The 23,746-nt window shown below is 34.2% G+C and overlaps 1 long non-coding RNA gene across 1 annotated transcript; it reads right to left on the bottom strand.

The window, feature by feature from the left end:
- Window positions 16,478-18,070, bottom strand: LOC108662149. Its single transcript, XR_001927933.1, has 3 exons — window positions 18,041-18,070; window positions 17,312-17,396; window positions 16,478-16,517 (listed from the first exon to the last, which is right to left on the bottom strand). It is a non-coding gene; the product is annotated as an uncharacterized LOC108662149 (long non-coding RNA).

The raw sequence follows: 23,746 nt of genomic DNA on the forward strand, positions 1-23,746 counted from the left end.
AACTTCCACTTACCATAACTTGGTTGAACTCGTGGATCATCCATATTCTTTTCCTCTTGATCCAAAGCTTTTTTTCCATGTTTCTTGACCACCATGAAAAATAACTCATATCTCTCAACAATGGATGAATTTCTAGAGGCAATGAAGCTTGATGATAGGAAAATGGCAAGAAATAAGCTCATGAGGAACTAAGAGAATTGGAGTAGCCAAGCACTTTTCTCTCAAGGGTGGTGGACAAGACAAAGTGAAAATGAGATTCCATTCCCTTTTTTTTGTTCTTTGTTATGGGCAGATCTCTCAAGGCAAAAGCCTTGAAATGGCTTTCATTTCCCATTTTCTTTCCATTTCTTTCATGGGCGGATTGCCCAAGGAAATGGCAGCATTTCCTTTCATCTCATCCCAAGTCACATTTGATTTCATCTCCTTTTATTTCCACTTGTCATTCCCCCTTTTGTCCACTTTATCACCCAACAATATTTCATGCGAATTCCCTTTACCAATAGCCTTGCCACCCCATGAACCAATAAGACCTCTGCAATTATTCCACTCTTGAATCCTATTTGGCCTCTTTCAAAACTAATAGGATTTCATGCACTCTTTAATTTATTTCTTTTATTCTTAATCCTTTCTCTACCACCATGTGTACCCACTCAAATTTCATGCATGGCTTTCTCTTAATTAAGTATTCTTTGTTCTCTTTCTCTTTGGTTTCTTTCACATGGTGGGGGTCCCACATGTCCCCCACTAAGCTTTATCCTTTTTACATGCAATCATTTGCATGTAATATTAACTTCACATGCAATTTTCATCAAGCTAAACAATCTCACTTGCATTTCATTTTGCTTGCATCCTACTTGAATTTCATCTTGCTTTCCAAGATTTAAATATATACATTCAATATTCACTTAACTTAAATTGGAGAAATTACACATAAGCCCTTTAATTTTTTTCTTATTTACCATTTGACCCTCTAAACTTTTCATCCTTACAATTTATCTTTTAAACTTTTGATAATTACAACTTCACCCCTTAACTTTTCATTATTTAGAATTCTACCCCTCAACTTCTTATTCTTTTCAATTGGGTCCTCCCATCATTCTTTTAATTTCAATTCTCTTCTATTTTTCTTCCTTTGCACTTGTACAAATAAAATATCAAATTCATACTCCACCAAAGCGCTACCATAATATTTAAATATATACTTACTCTTTCTCACTTAATTTAATGAAGGCACGTGGGTCCCACTAATACTTACTACCTTTGAGATTTTTCTTACTTCCACTCTCCCACTTAAACAAATTGTACAAATTACACATTCTTCGTGTAATAAAACTAATTTGGCATTTATATTATTTTAATATTATTATATCTAAAAAATATTATTTTATTCTAAAATTTTCCTTTAGCCTTCTAAGGCTCCAAAACATCCTATTTTGCCCCGGTTTAGCTCTGTAGCACCTTTTAACTCCATAACTTTGACTTTAATAAAATATTATTATTTTATTATTATTTTATCACATAAGGAATATTTTATTTCAAAATATTCCTGTTGACTAGTGTTTGGTAGAGATCTTTTAGGAATAATTTTAAGAATTATTGTATTTCTGTATCTGATTTTTAGGACCTAATATTATGCTTTCTATANTTTATTAGTATAACTTACTTTATTTTAGGGTTAGGTTTAGGTTACGGATATATATATATATATATATATAGGCTGTTGTAAATAATTTTATATATGACAGAGAATAAAAAACTCTCTTGTTTTTCCTCTCAACATGGTATCAGAGCTTCTGCTGACTAACGAAACCATATTTTTTATTGTTCGACAGTAGAGGATCTTGTCTGCTTCTCTTGACAACCGCTAAAAGCCTTGCTTTACTAGTGTTTCAAATCATGGCTGATGGGAAGAAAACAACTACTGAAAATAAGGTTGGTTTGATCGGTGAGAATCCTTCATTACAAATCAGTCCCGTAAAGCTAGATGAAACTAATTATCTTGTGTAGTCAAGATCTTGTCTATTGTTCATCCAAGCTAGAGGTATGAAAGGATATGTTACTAGAAAAAAACAAAAGCCAAACGTCACCAGTCCCACCTACAACCAGTGGGAATATGAAAACTCTCTTTTAATGTCATGGCTCATTAATTCCATGCAACCTCAAATTGCCCGAGGTTATCTGTTGCTGAATACTGCATCTAAGATTTGGAATACAGCCTCTCAAACCTATTCTCAAGTGGGCAATGATGCACAGATTTATGAATTGGGGAATAAGGTGCATGAGATGAAACAAGGTGAGATGACTATTGCTCAATACTTTGCTGAATTTAGTGGTTTATGGTAGGAACTCAACTATTACCAAGATTTCCAAGCAGCATGTTCTGAAGATGCAGCCAAATTCCATAAATTCGTGGAAAAAGAATGCATATATGATTTTCTTGTTGGTTTAAATATGGAATATGATTACATATGGGTTCAGGTACTTGGTAAGGATCCTTTGCCTTCATTAAGGCAAACCTATTCATATGTGCAGCAAAAAGAAAGTCGAAGAAGTGCCATGATACACACAGTTTCAGTAAACATGGTAGGGTTAGTTACAAATTCCTTTCATAAATAGCTAAAAATCAATAACCAAGGTCCATCAGACAAGGATCATTTACACTGTGATTATTGTGGGAAGCAAAGGCATACTAAGGAGACTTGTTGGAAATTGAATGGTCGACCAACTATAGTTTGTGGAGGTAAATGGATGGGCTTAACAAGACCACAAGCAAACTTATCCAAAGCAGTAGAAATACTTAGAGAGAGAACTAATATTGGGATTCTCAATCAACCATAACTACTTCCTCTAATTTTGTCAAAACAGGTACTGCTTTTCTTGCCAATCTTGATACTCATAATGATTCATGGATTATAGATTCTAGAGCAAACAAACATAGGACAGGCTCTTTCAATAAATTTTTAACTTATTCTCCGTGTTTAGACAATGATAAAGTCCGGATAGTAGATGGATCTTTAGCATCTATATTTGGAACAGGTTCTGTTAATGTATTCCTACCATTAATCTATCTTCAGTTCTTCATGTTCTTAGTTTTCCTATTAGCCTTTTATCTGTTAGTTCAATTACAAAAGCACTTGATTGCAAAATTGAATGCTTTCCAACTCATTGTGTTTTTCAAGACCTTAAAACAAGGAGAATGATTGACTTTGGTAAATTGCAAGATAGCTTGTATCTACTAGAGGAAGGTTGCAGTAACTTGATTCCTGGTATAACTCAAGCCCTATTAGGAGACTCTATGAATGTTAACCAAGAAATAATCCAATGGCATAGACGATTAGGACACCCATCTTTTTTTATTTTAGAAAAATTATATGCTAGTTTGTTTAAAAAATGCAAATTAAATTTATCATTTTGTGATGCTGGTGAATTTGCTAAACACAACAGACATTATTATCCTTCAACTAATAATAAAAGTTCAATTCCTTTTATGACTATTCATTCTGATACATGGGGACCTAGTCGAACAGTTTTTCTATCCGGTTACAGATGGTTTGTTACCTTTATCAATTGTTGTACTAGATTAACTTGGGTTTATTTGATGAAAGCAAAGAATGAGGTTTTTTCTTGTTTTCAACTATTTCACAAAATGATTTGTACACAATTTGATGCCAAGGTTAAGATTCTGAGAACCGACAATGGTATAGAATACATAGATGGTGTGTTTAGGGCATATCTAGATTTCAATGGAATATTACACCAAACTAGTTGTGTAGACACTAGTGCACAAAATGGAGTGTCTAAAAGGAAAACAGGCACCTATTAGAAGTGGCTCGATCTTTCATGTTTACTATGAATGTTCCAAAAGTTTATTGAAGCGATGCAGTACTTTCTGTTGGTCCCTATAATATGTGCCAGAGGGGGGTGAATAACATAATTTGGCTCTTGACAAGATTGAAAACTAATTTTTAGAACTTAAGAAAACAAAAATAGAGTATAAAATGCACAGCAATTTAGAGTGGTTCGATCCAAGACCTACATCCACTACCTTGATTATCCAACCAAGGATTTTCTCACAAACTCACTAACAACTGGTGAAATTCACAAGCTTCCACCAAGCTTTTACAATTGCTTTTACCAAGCTCAACCATAACCCTTTACACTAGTTTTTCATGGGCTCAACTAAAACCCAAAGTGGTTTTCCAAGGCTCAACCACAACCTTCAACAATCAAGCTATCCCAAGCTTGAATAACCCTTTAGAGTGACTCCCTCACTCTAAGAATACAGGAGAAGTAGTAAAAGAAGGTACCTATGATCACTGGTTGATTTGAAGTGGTACAAGATTGAGTGCTAAATACAAATGCAAAGAGTAGGCGTTTAAATGCAAACAAATGTAGTGAAGCTTTTCTGGTTTTTCAACTTTCTATAGCTCAAATCTTATTCAAGGCTTCTAAAAACTTATTTTTAATTGTTGGAAGACCTTTTATATTTGAAGATGCAACTCTGATGGCAGTTTGGCAATTTATATCCGTTAAAAACAGTTGAGGATGAGTTCTAGCTGTTAATCTGTCTTGTAGTGCTCTGGTTCAAATTACAGACAGAGAGCTCGTAGTCGATTAACTTGGTTGATTAAGTTGGTTTTGTTTATGGTTTGCAGATTCTGGCAGAGAGCACTTAGTCGACTGACTTGGTCGACTAAACTGATTCTGTTTCTCAAACTCTTCAGCCCGTCATTTCTCTAATTTGAATTTTGGTCAACCAATGTTCTTCTTTGTTTTACCATTAAGCTTCCTCCTTGTTACTCAGTTACATCTTGTTGATTTTATCCCTTTTTTTCTTTAAAAAATACTCTTTGAAGAGTTAATAGATTAATTTTATATATTAATTTCCTACACACTTAAGTAAAGGTATTAGACACAAATAAATGGAAATGTTTTATTATCATCAAAAACTAATGGAGCCAACAATCTCTCCCTTTTTGATGATGACAAAACACTCCTTGATTAACAGCATAGTGTCATTTTAATTCTTTTTAGTTTTCTGCAGAAAATGAAGATTGCTCCTATTAAGTATAAGCTCCCCCTTAGTGTGTGCATATTTTGCTTATTTTACTTCAGCCAATTTTATTCTCGTCATATAGAAAATGATATTGTACATTTAAAGTATACATATGTTCAGCAACATAGAGTGATTTGCAGCAAGTAAGTATTAGCAGATCATCATTAAACTTTCAGCTTTAAGTGTTGACAAATTTTATCACTGTTTTAGCAGCTGTCAACAGTTTATTGATTTCAGATTTAGTCTACATCATTCGTGTTTCAAATGATATATTATACACACCATCTATATCTATTTTCAAATAGAAATTATCCACAATGCCATAATAAAAATCATTTATCAACATGTAAATAAATATCAGCATGGCATTAGCAGATTTTGTTCATGAAAGTCAAAATACCAAAATAGCAAAATATCAGCAGACTCCAATTATAATAGTTAAGCAACATAGTCATATCAGCATTCATTTTTCACATACAACCACATAAACAACAGAATTAAAACTGAGTGTTTAAGTGCCACCATGGCACAAATAGCAGTTAATTAAAAAGTATTTCGAAATTGCCCTTAGATAATTTTGCTTCCTATCTCCTATTTTTCTAAGTTCCTGCTCCTGATTCTGCTTTTTTTTCTTTCTTGGGTTCTTGGTTCCTCTACACTAACACATTTTTTTTTTAAATTTAATCTTTGGTTTCTGGTTCTTGCACCCATTATATTCTACTCCCCCTTTTTGTCAACATCAAAGGGAGGGGCTTCTATTCATCTGATGAGTTAAAGGGTGAGGATTCAATGTTGTAGAAAGGGTTGAAAGGAAAAAGAGAGGGCTCTCGGAGAGGTGATGACTGTCTTGGGGAAGGTTTTGGTGAGGACTTGTCTGAGACAGGGATTGGAGAGGAGGCTGAAACTGGTTTGGATTTTTCTACCAACCTGAAAGACTTTCTTCTCTTAAGAAAAGTTGTATTGGTTGCCATAGTCGTCCTGCCTTTGGTTGTTAGTTTTGCCTCAGTTGGTGGTGCTGCAGTGGCTTTGGCTTTCCCTGCTTTTATCTTTACTCTAGTAGCTGATGCAGATTTCTTTCCTTTTCCTACACCTTCACCATCTTTTTGAGTTTCTATCCTGGTAGTGTCTTTTTTAGCTTGTCCCTTCTTAACCATTTGGTGGAAGATATCCATGATGGAAACTTTCTCTGAATTTGGATGAGAGGCTTGGTGTTTCTCTATCTCTGAATCATTTTTGCTTTGAGGTTTAGGGGAGGTTATCTTGGCTGGTTGATCAACCTTTTGGGGAGAGTCTTCAGTCTGTAAAGCAGGACTGGCAAATTTGTAGGTGGAACCTTCAGCCTAAATGCTAGAACTTTCAACATGAGGAGCTAATTTTTCTGCTGACTTAGCTGAACTTTCAACACCTTGTTGTGCAGGTGCAGTGTTGGATGTGGCAGAACTGTCTGTGGCCACAGGTTTAGACAACATGTTTTTCTTCTCTTTCAGTTTGTTTTCCAACTCAGTGATTTTATCTTCCATTTTCTATAGCTTCACTCCTTGGTCAGTCAGCTTACCATCAACCCTTATAAGCAGATTAAAAATCACTTCATTTGAAAATTTGAAGAGAGCTTCTTTAGGTTAAGCAGGCAGACTGTGTTCTTTTCTTGGGCCAGTTTTAGAGGTTTTAATGAACTTTTCTTCATCGAGCACATACCGCATTTTAACCAAGCTGCCATACTGAATAGCTTGATCTCTGGTTTTTACCAAGTCCATATCATACCTCTTTGCCCATATTCCCTTATTCTACACAAGGGATATAATCACATTCCCATACGATAGATTTACCTTATCAAGTCTGCAGGCACTTCTCATTTTCTCAATCATAAATCTTCCCAAATTCAGAGACACTCCATTGAAAGCATGCTCCATCAGCCAAAGGTTCTGAAGGCTGATATAGCTAAGGCTTTCACTTCTGCCTTGTATATTTGCTGCTATGAAATAGTGTAGAATTCTGATCTGAAGGCTGGTTATCAAACCAGAATTACTTTTTGAAGAATATTTTTCTTTCTTTCCAATGATGATTTCCCACAATGAGGACGGGTCATATTTTTCAGATAGTTCAAATTCACTTTCTTCATACTCGATTTTCAGCAAGTTCCCCAAATCCTCAACAATCATAACAAATTCTTTTCCATTTAGATAAACATTCAAACCATTTTCTACATAATCACCAGAATCTATTAATTCTTTTCCTTTCAAAGCAATTCCAGAATAAAACTCTTTGACCAGACTTGGACTATAAGACCTATTCTTAAAGGTGCTGTAACCTTTTAGTTTTATTTCATCAAAGTACTCAAATAGACTGGTTTGAATTTCAACATTTTTCTTAAAACTCTTCCAGTTAATGAATTTTCCACAAGAGATTGGTGCATTCTCAATATTTTTGAATCTATACTCATGCAACTTATTCCTAAATTTTGAAGAAGAAGAACTAGTACCTTTGTGGAGTAAAGGCTTTATTTCTTTTTTTTTACCAGTTTTTGCTTCTTTTCTCTAAGTTTCTTGGATATATCTTTCATTGAACCAGGCATGATTTTCAATTTCTTCTTCATACTTTCAGTTCCTGTTTCTTCCTCCATTAGCCTTTTCCCTTTCTTCTTTTCTAATATCTCTTTGCTCTAAGATGTTCTAGCCATGTTGGTTGCAGAAATTTCTAAGGGTTTGAGTCAGTTTCATAGGCAAACAAGGAGATTTAGGTTTTTATTTCTAGAGCAACGGGTTTCAAGGGAGAGATGAGGAAAGGTAGTCAGCAGTTATTGCAAAAAAAAAACTGCTCACCTTCCTTTAAGTACTGCCCTATTTTATTTCTTTATAATTTCAAACTTCCCTCTAAATTTTGGTTATTTACCTTTGACAATTTTTCTTCATTCTTTTTACACCCGATAAACACATATTTTTACCACATTTTACTCTTCTTTCTCTATACTCACTGAGTCTTATTATTTAAGGCTGTCAGACCACTTTTAGTTGACTAAAAGCATTCTGTTTTCTTTGTGAGAGCCAAAGGTTTTCTTATAATTCCTTCACACTAATCATCCCTAAATTTCTTCTAATCTCACAGAATCTATCTTCACTCAGAGGTTTGGTAAAAATGTCTGCTAATTGATGTAAAGTAGTCACAAATTCTATCTTAATATCATTTTTTACCACATGGTCTCTAATAAAATGGTGTCTAATTTCAATGTGCTTTGTCCTAGAGTGTTGCACAGGATTTTTTGATATATTGATTGCACTTGTGTTATCACAGTATATCGGTACGTTATGCATAGTTATTCCATAGTCTTTTAATTGTTGCTTGATCCAAAGGATTTGTGCACAACAGCTACCTAATGATACATATTCAGCCTCTGCTGTAGACAGTGCCACTGAGTTCTGCTTTTTGCTGGACCAAGACATAAGCATCCTTCCTAAAAATTGGCATGTTCCACTAGTGCTTTTCCTATCAGTTCTGTTGCTAGCAAAGTCAGCATCTAAATATCCAACTAAGCTAAGAGTTGAGTTTCTAGAGTACCACATTCCTCATTCTTGAGTGTCTATGAGGTATCTAAAAATTCTCTTAGCAGTTGCTAGGTGTTATTCTTTAGGCTGTGACTGAAATCTAGCACACAAGCACACACTAAACTGAATATCTGGTCTACTTGCTGTTAAGTAGAGAAGAGAGCCGATCATACCTCTATAGAGCTTTTGATCTACATCCTTACCTTTTTCTTCTAAGTCGAGTTTGGTGGATGGACTCATTGGTGTGAAAATTGATTTCAACTTTAGCATATCGAATTTCTTAAGCATATCATGAGTATATCTTTCTTGGTTGATGAAGATTTCTTCCTCACTTTGTTTAATTTGAAGACTAAGGAAGTACTTCAACTTTCCCATCATGCTCATCTCAAATTCACCTTGCATTTCCTTTGAAAAGTTCTTGCATAAACCTTCATTAGTTGCACCAAATACAATATCATCCACATATATTTGCACAACAATTAAATCATTTAGATATCTCTTAATGAACAATGTAGTATCGATGCTGCCTTTATCATACCCTTTCTCGACTATAAATTTTGAAAGCCTTTCATACCAAGCTCTAGGAGCTTGGTTCAATCCATACAAGGCCTTATGAAGTTTGAAAACATGATCAGATTTTTCAAAGTCTTCAAAACCTGTTGGTTGTTCTACATATACTTCCTCTTGAATTAATCCATTTAAGAATGCACTTTTTACATCCATTTAGAACAATTTAAAATTCATGAAGCATGCAAAAGCTAGCAACAACCTTATGGCTTCAATCCTAGCAACCGGAGCAAAAGTTTCATCATAATCTATTCCTTCTTCTTCGTTGTATCCTTTTGCTACCAACCTAGCTTTATTTCTAACTACATTTCCTTGCTCATCTACCTTATTTCTAAATATCCATTTTGTACCAACAATAGGGTGATTTGAAGGTCTAGGTACCAATGACCATACATGACTCCTTGTGAATTGATCAAGTTCTTCTTGCATGGCCATTATCCAACTTTCCTCTTTTTCAGCTTCTTCAAAGTTTTTAATTTCAATTTAAGATATAAAAACTGAAAACTCACAAGTTTCTCTACTTGCTTTCGTAGTTTTAACTCCTTGTGAAATGTCACCTATTATTTGGTCTTGTGGATGATCCCTTACAAATCTCCAACTCCTTGGTAGATCATCATGCTGATTTTTTGCTCTTTGCAGATTTTCTAGAGGTGGAGTTTCATTTTCTCTTCTAGGTGAGCTTTCTTCATTATTTTTGTTGTTTTCTAAGATCATTTCCTCCATTTGTTTTTCTAAGATTTCTATATCATCATCATCATTATGAACTTCTTTTTGTAATGCATTTGACTCATCAAAAACTATATGAATTGATTCTTCAATGGTCAAGGTCTTTTTGTTAAAAACTCTATAGGCCTTTGAGTTTAATGTATATCCTAAAAATATTGCTTCATCACTCTTAGCATCAAACTTCCCTAGGGGCTATTTTCCATTGTTCAATACAAAGCATTTACAATCAAAACTCCTAAGGTGAGAAATATTTGGTTTCCTACCTTTATAAAGTTCATATGGAGTCTTTGAAATCAAGAGTCTTATTGAGACTCTATTAAGAATATAAGTTGTTGTATTTACTGCCTCAGCCCAAAGATATTTAGGTAGGTTGTTTTCACATAGCATGGTCCTAGTCATTTCTTTAAAGGTTCGGTTTCCTCTCTACAACTCCATTTTACTAGGGTGTTCTAGGTGCAAAAAAATTGTGATTCAACCCCTTTTCATTGCAAAATTTTTCAAACTCATCATTTTCAAATTCTCCTCCATGATCACTCCTTATGCCAATTATGGCTAGTCTTTTTTCATTTTCTACTTTCTTACAATGATTTAAGAATGCTTGTAGAGCATCATTCTTATGAGCAAGAAAATACACCCAAGTATATCTAGAATAGTCATCAACTATTAGAAAGCCATAGGATTTTCCTCCTAAGCTTGTTGTGCTTATTGGACCAAATAGATCAATATGAAGCAAATCAAGAGGTCTAGATGTTGACACAATTTTCTTAGACTTTAAGGATGTCCTAACTTGTTTTCCTAGTTGGCAAGCATCACATATCCTATCATTTTCAAATTTTAACTCAAGCAGTCCAACAACAAGATTTTTCTTAATTAATTTTGACATAATATTCATGCAAACATGTCCTAATCTCCTATGCCATAGCCAACTATCATTTTCAACATTTGCAACAAGACATACTTCACTATTTATTTCAAGATCTTCAAGAAAATTACATACATATTCTTCACTCTATTTCCTATAAATGAGATTTTATTTGTACTCATATCTATCAGTTCACACTTAGTTGAATCAAAGCACACTTTAAATCCTTTATCACATAATTGACTAATACTTAGTAAATTATGCTTTAAGCCTTTAACCAGCAAAACATGACTAATTTGAGTTTGGGAATTCTTACCGTACCTATACCATGGATTTTTCCTTTTGAATAATCTCTAAAAGATACGGTTCCTCTCTTTCTCTTATCCAGCTGAACAAACAGCATTTCCTGTCCTGTCATGTGCCGTGAACAGCCACTGTCCAAGTACCAAGGCTGTTTCTTCTTGAGTTGAGCTTTTGAACATGTCTCATTTAAGTCCAACTCAACCTACAAAACAGAATTTCAGTTTTTCTTTGTAGGTATCCATACTTTGATGGGTCCTTGAGTGTTAGTTGTAACAAAGGATCCCTTAGGAACCCAGATTCTCTTAACTTTCTGCACTATTTTTTGCTTAAAACGGTCATATGATAAATGACCATGTTTACCACAATTATAACATTTAAGTAATGCTTTAGCTGAATTTTTGTTGTGGTATGCATATCTTTTTGAAGATTCATTTTTCAAATATTTAAGACCTGTATTTTCATCAAGAGTTATTTGCAAAGCTTCAAACTTGTTTTCCAACTCTTGTTTTAAAACCTCAAAGTATGTTTTTGAGTGTTCTAACTCAATTTGTAAAATATTTCTTTGCTAAAAAACATAAGTAAATTCTTGTTTGATTTGTTCCAAATCATTTTCAAGAAATACAGCCTTTTTCTTTAATGATTTGTATTTTGAAAAACGCTTTTCAAATTAATCATAAAGGCACTCATACTCATCTTGTAAATCATCATAAGAATTAATGCAGAGGGATGAGAGTACCTCTGTTTTATCTTCTTGTGCCATTAAACAGATGTTTACTCTGTAAAACCCGACCCTATAAATACATGTCATGATATACATGCATTGAGTAGCATGTTATTATGCTAGGAAAGCACCTAAGAAAAGACGAAACCCGATATCGTACCTAACGATACACTTGAGTTGATTTAACCTCGAACTAGTTCAAATAGGAATTGTAGGATGAAATTTAATATTTTATAGTCCAGGAATGACTAAAAAAGATTGTTCGGAGTTCGAGGATTCATTTGGGGTAAAATTGGAAATTTTGATGTTCAAGGGCAAAATCGTCATTTTGCCACCTAAGATAATAATTTGATCATGGAGTGAAATTTTTGACCAAGATTAACTATTTGGAGTATAATTTAATGATAGGAAGTGAAAAAGTTTAATTCTGGTGATTTTTGGAGTGTAGGGGCAAAATCGTAAGTTTGCCACCCACGGACAAAATTTGAGATTTTGAGAGAATTTAGATCAAATTTGACAAATTGGAGAATGGTATGAGTATAAGGGATGAAAAATATGTCTATGGGCAATTTTTCAATTTTTGGGGCAAAAATGTAATTTTTGACTTTTACGGGGGCAAAAGTGTAAATTTCAAAAATTACTCCACCGAGACTTTGGATGAGTCTGAGAATTTTATCTAAGCTATGAATATATGAGACAAGTGTATGGTGAAAATTTGGAAACAAATGGATGAAATTTTAAAAATGGGCCAATGGGAAAGTGACATGTGGCATTTTTTAATGATATAATATTATTTTAATGAAAAATCAGCCCATTTAAACCCAAATTTTAAGTGCTGGCCGGCCATAAGGAAGAACAAGAGAGGAAATAGAGAGGAAAGGAAGAAAAAAAGAAAAACCAAAGAGAAACAAGAAAATTCAAAGGGAAATTCGCGGTTTTCGACCGTTTACGCGTCTAACGGTAAGATTTTTCGATTTTAGCTTGATTTCTACCTTTCCTATGCCTTTATTTCCATTTAGCATGCTTGAGGAGAGAGATCAAAAAGTGATATCAAGGGCTGGACGAAATTCTAGGGGAGAGAAATTGAAATTTTTAGGTTTTGATTTTTAGTTAAATTGATAGTTTTAGTTAGTTAAATGTGTTTAGAAATTAAATTGGGCAAGAAATCATTAAATTTTCACAATACCCACTCTTGGCTGGATGCTCAATGCTGTACAATGATGATGAATTGATTTTATTCTAAGGAAAATGAAGAGAAAATGATGAAAAACGATTAAACGTGATAGAAAAACAAAGTAGAAAATTAACCGAGTTAATGTCCCATTTTTGGCCGAATTTTCCAAGGAAGGGAGTGAGCTGATTTTGTTGTTTTTAGAAGGTTATTGGCTGATATTTAATGGTTAGAAATGTTGGAGAGAGAATGGGATGATTTAGAGCTAAAATGGAGCGCGTTAGCAATTTATCGGGCAAAGTGCCAAAAATAGGTTAATACCGCGTTTAAGCCGTTTTAGGCTATTGCATTTCATACCATGCATTAGTATAGGATTTAAGTTAATTATATAGTGATTTAGCATCAATGTGATGAATTGTGTAAATTTTTGTAATGTGTCTAGGAGGAGAGCCTTCCGGAAAAGGCAAAGAAGTCGTACCCGACGAGTAGTGATCGGGGCGCTTAGAAAGCTTTTAGTTTGTACAAACGGTGAGTAAACTTATTATTATTGTAAATTATCTAGAGTTTATTTTTAAATGCCCTTTATGTATTTTATGAAATGAAAACGAGATTAAAACGGGATTTTTGATGTTTTAGGAATAAATGTGACAAATAAAAATATATTGTATTGATTATGAAATTGAGTAATTGGAGGCTACAAATTGACTTGAAAAATATATATTTTCCTAGGAATGGCTTATGAGAAATGAGTATATGTGGCTATATTTTGTGAATGCATTGGGAAATTTATGTAAGTTGTTTTACTATGCAGGCTGGATAAATAAATAAAAGCCACGTTATACTGTCGAAATTTTATTAAAATTGGTGGGTTAGTCACTGCAGTGACGGGTTTCCGTGGACTGCCTATTAGAGGGGCACGGTAAACCCAGTTATATAGTTACTCCGGTTGTAGAGGCGAGGAGGGTAACTCCTGGGGTAGTATTAGAGCTCACTTCACGTCGAACCCCCACGTGAATGTGTAACTCGGCCAACGCCAAGGAACGGCTGGTTTTAAAAATAAAAATGTGTTTCACGTGTGAATATTTTAACACCCTTGGCGGACTCGGTTAGATGCCTCGGCCAAGGTATCCCCGAGGATTAGTTTTGGCTTGAGCCTTGTTTTAATAAAAGACATAAGCCTTAACAACTGTTTTGGTAAATTACAAATATTTTATGGTTTAAGAAATAAATTGAAAACATTATGAAATGGGTTGAAATTTGTTGTTTAAACTTGCCTCCATTTTACTCGCCTTTAGATATTTATGATAATGTCTGTTTACTCATTGGGATTGCAAAATCTCACCCAACTCCTTTCCACCCATTTCAGGTTCAGTATAGACTGTAGATAGCTGATCTCATCGAGGACTACCATTGGATCTGCATTTTCCAAATCGTAGGTTCACAGTCCTCTTTACTTTTGTTTATTCGGGGGCCCTCTTGTTATTGTAAATTAAATTAAATATTTTGGCTTACTGTATTTCAGTATGTATAAATTTATTTAGCTTTTACGCTATAAAAATTATTCACGTATAACTCTATAAATATTGTTTTATAAGAAAATAGAATATTTCCCTTAATATTTCTTTTATTTTCTTATTATATTCAAATAACCGTAATTTCGTTTTAAATGAAGCTTTTAGACTTTTAAACTCATTTTGAATATGAATTATGTATTTTGTACTTGTATATTACGTTTTAGCCAATTTTGAAATTTTTGAGAAAAAAATGACCAAAATACCCCTGTGTGGCGAAAATTTTATTTTGATTGTTTTTTATCTAAAATAGTGTATATTCTCTAAAAACTCGATATTTAACAATGATTGCTCATAAGAAAGGAAAAAAAAACTAATATGTAAGCCTTGCGGGGTTCCGGTTGGCATTCTAGATAATGAGTGTCAATCGGGACGTCGCGGCGATTGTCATGGGCCTGAGGGAGGTTTCGGGTCGTGACATACTCTTTCCTCAGATTTTTCATCATCAGTTTCAGAGCTTGATGTGTCATTGTCCAACCATGCAGCAGCCACCATTGCTTTCTTGGATTTCTTATTTTTCTTGGGAGTTTCATCTTTCAGCAATGGATACTCAGACTTGAAATGACTAGGTTTCTTGCATTCGTAGCAGATCATCTCCTCTTTTTTGTTGGAGTCATTTTTGTTCCTTATTTTCCATGAAGCACCTTGGTCTTTCTTGAAACCTCTTTTAGTTAGCCTTCAATTTCTTCTGCTCATTAGCTTTCTGAATTTTCTTGCAACTAGAGCTAATTTTTCATCATCATCATAGGAAAGCTCTTCCAGCTCTTCTTCAAGGATGTTGGCTTTAAGTGCAATGCTCTATTTCTTTTCCTTTGCTTACCTTCGGTCTTCTTCTTCTTCTTCCTTAAGCTCCAACTCATGAGTAAGAAGATAACCACAAATCTCATCGAGTGTGATGATGTTCAGATCTTTAGCCTCTCTAATGGCAGTCACTTTTGGTTTTCAGGATTTTGGTAGGCTTCTAAGCAGTCTCTTAACTAATTCATGTTAAGGGATAGGCTTGCCTAGCTAACTTAATTTATTTGTGATATTTGTAAAACTATCAAACATGCCGATGATGTCTTCACCAGGCTCCATTTTGAACATTTCATAACTATGTGTTAAGAGAGCAATTTTGGACTTTTACTTGAGAAGTCCCTTCATGGATTATTCTAAGTTTTTCCCACACTTGTTTAGCTATTGTACAACTTGAGACTTTGTTAAATTCAGTGGGGGTCAAGGCACAATGTAATGTGTTGATGGCCTTAAAGTTTATTTGAACTTTCTTAGTTTCAGCCTGAGTCCATTTAGACCTTGGCTTAGGCATCAACTCATTTGTCACTACATTTACGGTTGAGGGCATAAAGGGTCCATCAGTTATGACATCCCACATATCATAGTTTATAGCTCTAATGTAAATTGACATTCTAATGCTCCAATAAGGGTAATTAGAGCCATCAAACAGAGGTTGTCTGTTTGTAGATTGTCCCTCAGCCACTATTGATTTTTGTTGAGCCATTTGGATCCTCCCAAAGGATGTTAAGCCTTAATAGCAGGGAACTAGCTCTGATACTAATTGTTGGTCCCTATAATATGTGCCAGATAGGGGGTGAATAGCACAATTTGGCTCTTGACAGGATTGGAAACTAATTTCCAGAACTTAAGAAAACAAAAACAGAGTGTCACGACCCAAATTTTGGGTCATGACCGGCGCATGGATCCAATGGACGTAATCCACTAAACCCAAGCAAGCCTATTATTTATTTTACTTATGATTCTATTTATTATCACTAAGTCCTATTTCATGACTTTGAGTCAAAATAGTGATATACATTGCCAACTCGTACTGGCATTACTCTTTTAAAATTTACATTTAAGTTAATCTATACATAACAAAATAATACTCGACCTCCAGCGGAGTGACTCGGATGGATATACAGCTACCGAATGCCGAGACACCTACCAGAAGATGTACACAGATCTACAAGGACACCTCGTCCTAATTATCGGCTACCTCGTGATCTGAAAACATGAATTTGAAAATGGTGAGTATAAACCCAGTGAGTGAACAAGGAAGGGAACAAGCAACAATTAGGAAAAATTTAAAATCATGATGCACTTGTTTCAAACAATGCAATTTAGTTCATTCCTATTTAAAACCCCTCCAAACCCCAGAGTTTTTCGCTACAGCGAGCATGAATTTCGATGCAGTGAAAACAAAGCAACAAGAGAAACATTTTTCCTCACTCAACAAAAGCCATCCTGCTAAACTAATAAAATCAACCTAACATTCATGAAAATTCTCAAAGTATAATGTGTCAAATTTTACGTACATTACAACCATAAATCATTGTCCATCAATTTGCTATATCACACACATTTACATATGTATATATATATATATATACGTATATACCCATCATCATCATCTCACCAACCCATCATCATCATCACCAGCTCATCATCATCATCATCACCAGCTCATGCGCACTCCCTACTCGCACATGGCTGGGTCATCACCGGATTATGCGCACTCCCTACTCGCACATAACCGGGTCATCCTCGGCTTATGCACACTCCCTACTCGCACATAGCCGAGTCAACATAATTACACAACATTATATTCAAGCATATATGTATATCAACATAATGCAGCCACATAGAAATCCATAATAACCACATTTCATAACATAAACCTTTTCTCAAAAGCTTGTTCCCAAGGCATTCATTTTCATGAAAAATTGCATAAAATCATTCAAACACTTTGTTCAAAACAGTCATATTCCCAAAACAATTTTGATAGGCAGTCCACTCACAGGTGTCGAAAATTCGGATTCCGGGTGAACTCTGACTAATAGTCCTCAGGCGTAATTCCTTTGCCTTTTCCGGACGTCTCACCACCTTGACAAATAACAAAGTCGAGGAATTTACTATATTGTCCCTAAATTGATATAAATTAATTTAAACTACTAATGCTTGATATGTAAATGCAAAAATATGTCCGATTACCGCTTAATCACGGTATCGATTAAATTCGACCGATCACCCGATTAATCGGCGATTGTGTCCAAATCACCTCCAAATTAATTCATTTCTCCTCTAATACCTTAATTTACCACATACATTTAAATAAAGCCAAATTCAGCATTAGAACCCTCACAATTCCTTATAGAAAAAATTTGGTCATTTGGTGTACTAGCATCGAATTTTTTTCTACATAACCGTTTCACCTTACTTCATCATTTTCCATGCCATTTTCCTTGAAATAAAAACAATCCCCCATTGATATTCAGCCCTCATGGTTCGGCCAACAAGGAACCCTAGAGAAATTGAATATTTCTTTTGTGTTTTTGTTCATAACCATGCTTAACTATCCCTAAACACTAACATAGTCTAAAATCAAATTATTCCAACAACAATTCCTCTTCCATACCCATTTTTCAGAATTGAATTCATCATGATAACTCAATATTCAACCATGGAAATCAAGAACAAAAGCATGGGTAAGCTAGGTATCAAGGAGAATTAAAGAAATTTTAACTTACCTAGCTTGTTTCCTTGATTTCTTCACTTTTTCTTTGAATTTCCACCTAGGTTTTCTTGTTTTTCCTTTTGTTCTTCCTTTTTTCTTGTTGCTGGATGTCTAGGCCGAATATGGTGAGGGAATTGGGGATTTAATGGGCTGATTTCTATAGAAAATAATAAAATAATCAAGCATGCCATGTGTCACATGCTTATTGGCCCAATTTTTAACTTTTTGACTTTTTCTTCTTAATTTTCCACCACAAATATTCTGGTATTTATCCAATCCTACCACAATTAAAATCCCTTGGTCTTGACAAGTGCTGGGCCGAAAATTTTACTGATTTGCCCCCGAGACAAAAAAATTACGATTTTGCCCTTATACTCCGAAATGTACCGGAATCTCATTATTTCTACTTTTCAACCTAAAATAACACTAATATTGATCAATATTAACCAAATGGGGCAAAAATTGTTTAAAAAAATTTTCGTTTAGTCCACTAGTGGCAAAATTACCATTTTGCCCTTCTGCTCCATAAATACCGGGAATCACAATTTTTCACTACTAAACATCATTTTATACTCCAATAATCATAATTATATTTCATATAATTATTCTTGGTCAAATGTGATCAAATCTTGGCTAAAAATCTCCATTTTATCATCAAATGGTAAAATGACCGTTTTGTCCCTAATTGGTCAATTTTCTGATGGACTCCAAACTGGACCTTGAACTCCAAATCACTATTCTAAGTCATTCTGTTGGTTTTAAAATTTTCAAATTCCTCTTAGAATTTCTATTTGAACTAGTTCAAGGCTCGATTTAACTTAGTTGTACCACTCGATACAATACCGTCTTTTAATCGAGCTTGACAGGGTCTCACACAGAGTATAAAATGCACAACAATTTAGAGTGGTTCGGTCCAAGACCTACATTTACTACCTTGATTACCCAACCAAGGATTTTCTCACAAACTCACTAACAACCGGTGAAATTCACAAGCTTCCACCAAGGTTTTACAATGGCTTTTACCAAGCTCAACCACAACCTTTTACACTAGTTTTTCACAGGCTCAACTAAAACCCAAAGTAGTTTTCCAAGGCTCAACCACAACCTTCAACAATCAAGCTATCCCAAGCTTGAATAACCTTTTAGAGTGACTCCCTCACTCTAAGAATACAAAAGAAGTAGTAAAAAAAGGTACCTATGATCACTGGTTGATTTGAGTGATACAAGATTGAGTGCTAAATACAAATGCAAAGAGTAGGCGTTTAAGTGCAGACAAGTGCAGTGAAGCTTTTCTGGTTTTTCAACTTTCTATAGCTCAAATCTCTTTCAAGGCTTATAAAAACTTGTTTCTAATTGTTGAAAGACCCTCTTATACTTGGAGATGCAACTCTGATGGCAGTTTGGTAGTTTATATCTGTTGGAAATAGTTAAGGATGAGATCTAGCCAATAATCTGTCTTGTAGTGCTTTGGTTCAAATTGCAAATAGAGAGCTTTTAGTCGACTAAGTTGGTTCTGTTTCTGGTTTGCAGATTCTAGCAAAGAGCACTTAGTCGACTGACTTGGTCGACTAAACTGATTATGTTTCTCAAACTTTTAGCCTGTCATTTCTCCAATTTGAATTTTGGTCAACCAATGTTCTTCCTTGTTTTACCAATAAGCTTCCTCCTTGTTACTCAATTACATCTTGTTGATTTTATCCCTCTTTTTCTTTCAAAAATACTCTTTGAAGAGTTAATAGATTAATTTCATATATTAATTTTCTGCACACTTAAGTAAAGGTATTAGACACAAATAAATGGGAATGTTTTATTATCATCAAAAACTAATGGAGCCAACACTTTTAGTCGCATACCTTATTAACAGAATGCCCTTAAAAACACTTAACTTTAAGAGTCCTTTAGAAATTCTATAAAGTAGTAACTCATATACTGTTCCTCCAAAAAATTTTTGATGTGTATGTTTTTGTTCACAAGAGGAACGTAGGTAAGTTAGAACCTAGGGCCCTTAAATGTTTGTTTATTGGCTACTTTACAACTCAAAAGGGATATAAATGTTATCATCGACCCTCGAAAAAGAACTTTGTAAGTATGGATGTTATCTTTAAGGAGTTTGAGCCTTATTTTCATACACCTCAGTCACCTCTTCAGGGGGGGAATAAGGAGGAAGAGGTGGAGGTGATAGCACCTGCCCCTATACTGTTTTCTAATGAAAATCCTAGTGATGACAAGGAACAACCTAAAACTGGGCGATTAGATAGGCTAGATTTGAAAACCTACACACGACAGGACAAGACAGATAAAACCATCGAGCATGTTATACCTGGTCAAGCGCCATCTCTGAGTTCAATCCTTGAAAATACATGTGGTAAGTCTTCTTTACCTTTTGATTACCCTAATTCTAATCCCATTGCTAATGATCTTGATGTTCCTATTACTATCAGAAAAAGAGTCAGAACCTGTACTAAACATCCTATTTGAAATACCCCATACTTTGATATGGTGATAAATAAAGTTGATCGAATGCAAATTGAGGTCAATTAAAATGTTTAGAAGTGATAAAAGATGAAATGAGTAGTTTAGGATAAAATATTTCGCAAGTGCGAAAATAATAATAAAATAATAATAATATTATTGGAGGAGAATTTGTGAGATAAAAGGCGATTTGGAAGTCAAGTGAGGCATAATAAGGTATTTTGGGTACCAAGGAGACAAGATAAAATTTTTAGAATAAAATAATATTTTATTAATAAAATAATATTAAAATATTAATATTTAGCCGGATGTCGAAGTCAATCAAGAAGGAGGATCATATGGTTGATCCAAGTGGGGGAGAAGATGACAAGCCCGACTCTACAGAAATATTTGTGATGACATACATGTGGTGGATAGCATGTTTACATGCTAAGAGAGTCTTGAAAAATTTACAAAAGTCGGTATTGTACCTAGAGGTACAATAAAGTTGATTTAAGCCTCGAACTAGATCAAATAGAGAATTTACAATGAAATTAAGAATTTTAAAGTCCCAGAATGGGTTAATATGGTGATTCGGAGTTCGAGGATCAATTTGGAGTCAAACTGGAATTTTCGCTATCTAGGGGCAAAATGGTCATTTGCCACCTGGGGACAAAATGGAAATTTTTAGAAAAGATTTTTGGCCCCATTTGACTTATTGGAGTAAGATTTGAGGTTTAGAAGTGAAAAATTTTAATTTCGGTATAATTTGGAGTAAAAGGGTAAAATGGTAATTTTACCATTCGAAATCGAAAATTTAATTTTTTGAAAGGATTTTGATCAAATTTAATTATTTGGAGTGTGAAATGAGTATGAGGAGTGAAAATTATGCATTATGGAAAATTTTCAATTTTTGGGGTAAAAATGTAATTTTTGAAAAGTTCGGGGGCAAAAGTGTAATTTTGAAAAATTTGCTCCACCAAAACTTTGGAAAAATCTGGAAATTTCACTTAAGACTTGGATAAGTCAAAGGGAATGCATGGTGAAAAAAATAGGACAAGTGGATGGCTAAAAAAAAAAAATGAATTAATAAAATATTTAAAATATGAATAAAATAATATTATTTCATTAAACAATAAAAAAGGCATAAAAAAATCAGCCCACCCATTCTTCTTCTTCAACATTCGGCCAAGCAAGAAACAAGAGAGAGAAAGGAGAAAATAAAACCCTAGCTAAGAAATTTAAAGGGAAAATAGGTGGAAATTCAAAAATCAAGTGAAAAAAGGTAACATTTCTTAAATTTGTCTTGTGCTTTACCTTTCCCATGCATTTTCCATCATTTTTCATGGTTGAATCATGTGATTTGAGGATGATTTGAATTCTGGTCATATGGGTTTAGAGAGAGAAAGTTGTTAGATAAATTTGATTTTGAGCTATGTTAGTGTTTAGTGTTAGTTTAGCATGTTTATGAGTAAAACAACAAGAAAAATATTTATCTTCTCCATGAATTTCCCTAGGCCGAATCTAGCCAATGGTATGTGAGGATGAGGTTGACTTTATTTTAAGAGAATTGGGTGGAAAAATGATGAATTATGAGGTTGGAAATTAAATGGGAATTTTCGGTGCAATAAATTGAAATTTTTACCCACTAGGGGTAAAAGCGTAATTTATAGTCCGGACTGATAAATTGGACCAAATTCACAGTCATTGAGGTATTGTGGATATAATTGGATAATTGAAATTGAAATGGATGGAATTGGAGTCGAATTGGGGATTTTAGGAATTTACACCGTGTATAGGCGAGTTAGGTCGGACACCGCAATTAAGCGATTGTCTAGACATTTCAAATCCTATCTAGTGCATACGCATGGATAAGAGCCTGAAATAATTTATGATAAATTGACACAATTTATTGAATTTTGTGTCATGGATTATGGATAGGTGGTGAGTCAATTGTTTCGGGTAAGAGACTGCACCCGAGGGCGGAAGATAGGAGTATTTCTACTCCTAAAACTGTGAGTAAACTTATTATCGTCTTAATTATCTAGAGTAGTTTTATACAACTGTGTGATTTTATGAAAAATGGGTTTAAATGGTAAATTGCTATGTTTTAAGAGAAATTGTGATTTTATAAAATGATTTTATAAATTTTCTGGAAAATCGAATATTGGTTTTGAAAATAGAGTAATTGGAGACTGCTAGTTTGTGTTGCAAATTTATGGTTTTGAATTGAATGGCTTATGACAATAAATGAGCATGAATGGCTAAACTGATTTTGGTGTTAGAATTATTTATACTGTGTATTCAGCCTTGAGAGGCTAGGTTGCGATAAATTGCCATGTCATGCTAGAATGAATTTTATTGATTGGTGGATTATATATTAATTATTTACTGCAGAGGGGGTTCCGTGGACCAGCCTATTAGAGGGGCACGGTAAACTCCATTATATTATTACCTCGAACGGAGAGGCGCGTAGGGTATCTCCTGGGGTATAGCTTAGGGTTCACTTCACGCCAAACCACCACGTGAAGGGGAACTCAGCCAACGCCAAGGAACGGCTGTATTTTTCTCAAACAAAAATATATTTTAAGTGTATACAAAATTTTAACAGCCTTGGCGGACTCGGTTAGATGCCCTGCGCAAGGTATCACCGAGTATGAGTTTTGGCACGAGCCAAAGTTTTAAGAAATTCATAAGCCAAGTTGATTACTCGATTTTTATGGATTGATTTTATTTGGTTGAAATGAGTTGAAAGGTAATGAAATTACAGTATGATGATTTATTTTAATTGTCTCCATTTACTCGACTTTAGATAGTTTAGATGGTATCTGTTTACTCACTGGGATTTTATAATCTCACCACCCTCATTTCCTCACATTTCAGGCTCGGGGAATTCCATAGTTAGCTGACTTTGACAAGGACCTTCATTTGGACTCGAATCGGTAAAAGCTGTAGGTTTTCAGCTTCCGATGCATTTTGGTTAGATGTGGGCCCACGTGTCACTGTAAAAGAAATTTTATGCTTTGGTTATTTGCTTTATAGTATATATGAATATAATTAACTTTTACGCTATAAGAATTATGTACCGATAGTTTTATGAAAATTATTTTACAAGAAAATAGTTTATTTAATTAAATATTTTTATTATATTCAAATGGTCAAATTTTCACTTCAAATGAACGTTTTAGATACTTAATTTGTTTTTAAATCATTAAATATATATTTTCTGCTTGCCTATTACATTTTTAGCAAGTTTTGAGATTTTTGA

This window comes from Theobroma cacao, chromosome 5 (assembly GCF_000208745.1).
Source record: "Theobroma cacao cultivar B97-61/B2 chromosome 5, Criollo_cocoa_genome_V2, whole genome shotgun sequence".
Classification (NCBI taxonomy): Eukaryota; Viridiplantae; Streptophyta; class Magnoliopsida; order Malvales; family Malvaceae; genus Theobroma; species Theobroma cacao.